At 38.7% G+C, this 1,536-nt stretch overlaps 1 non-coding gene across 1 annotated transcript; it reads left to right on the plus strand.

Moving 5' to 3' along the window:
- The first annotated feature begins 1,226 nt into the window (after nt 1–1,226).
- On the plus strand, nt 1,227–1,333 carry LOC118148998 (U6 spliceosomal RNA). The gene has a single exon (XR_004736175.1). It is a non-coding gene; the product is annotated as a U6 spliceosomal RNA (small nuclear RNA).
- Nucleotides 1,334–1,536: the final 203 nt, after the last annotated feature.

Consider the following 1,536-nt stretch of genomic DNA (forward strand, 5'->3'; position numbering starts at 1 on the left):
GACCCATCAGTGTGCTGTATTGAGGAGACCCATCTCATGTGCAAAGACACACATGGGCTCAAACTAAAGGAATGGAGGAAGATTTACCAAGAAGATGGAGAGCAAACAAAAGCAGGGGTTGCAATCCTAGTCTCTGATAAAACAGAATTTAAACCAACAAAGATTAAAAGAGACAAAGAAGGGCATTATATAATGGTAAAGGGATCAATGCAATAAGAAGAGCTAACTATTCTAAACATATACACACCCAATACAGGAGCACCTGTTCTTAATGACCTACAAAGACACTTAGACTCCCACACAATAATAGTGGTAGACTTTTTCACCCCACTATCAATATTAGACAGATCAATGAGACAGAAAATTAACAAGGATATCCAGGACTTGAACTCAGCTCTGGACCAAATGGACCTAATAGACATCTACAGAACTCTCCATCCCAAATCCACAGAATATACATTCTTCTCAGCACCACATCACACTTACTCTAAAATTGACCACATAATTGGATGTAAATCACTCCTCAGCAAATGCAAAGCAATGGAAATCATAACAACCAGTCTCTCAGACCACAGTATAATCAAATTAGAACTCAGGATTAAGAAACTCACTCAAAACTGCACAACTTCATGGAAACTGAACAACCTGCTCCTGAAAGACTACTGGATAAATAATGAAGTGAAAGCAGAAATAAAGACATTCTTTGAAACCAGTGAGAACAAAGACACAACATACCAGAATCTCTGGGACACACTTAAATTTATGCAGCCAACAAACATATGAAAAAACGCTCATCATCACTGGTCATTAGAGAAATGCAAATCAAAACCACATTGACATACCATCTCATGCCACTTAGAATGGTGATCATTAAAAAATCTGGAGACAACAGCTGCTGGAGACGATGTGGAGAAATAGGAATGCTTTTACACTGTTATTGTGAGTGTAAATTATTTCAACCATTGTAAAATACAGTGTGGGGATTCCTCAAAGATCTATAAATAGAAATACCATTTGACCCAGCAATCCCACTGCTGGGTATATGCCCAAAGGATTATAAATCATTCTATTATAAAGACACATGCACACATATGTTAACTGCGGCACTGTTTACAATAGCAAAGACTTGGAACCAACTGAAATGCCCGTCAATGATAGAGTGGGTAAAGAAAATGTGGCACGTATACACCATGGAATACTATGCAGCCATTAAAAAGGATGAGTTTGTGCTCGATTCAGCAACATGTATACTAAAATTGGAACGATATAGAGAAGATTAGCATGGCCCCTGTGCAAGGATAACATGCAAATTTGTGAAGCCTTCCATATTAAAAAAAAATAAGGATGAGTTCATGTCCTTTGCAGGGACATGGATGAAGCTGGAACCATCATTCTTAGTAAATTGACACAAGAACAGAAAACCAAACACCACATTTTCTCACTCATAAGTGGGTGTTGAACAATGAGAACATAGGGATACAGGGAAGGGAACACCACACATCAGGGCCTTTTGGGGGGTTGGGGAGCTAGGGAAGG

The sequence above is a fragment of the Callithrix jacchus genome, chromosome 17 (genome assembly GCF_049354715.1).
Source record: "Callithrix jacchus isolate 240 chromosome 17, calJac240_pri, whole genome shotgun sequence".
Taxonomy (NCBI): domain Eukaryota; kingdom Metazoa; phylum Chordata; class Mammalia; order Primates; family Cebidae; genus Callithrix; species Callithrix jacchus.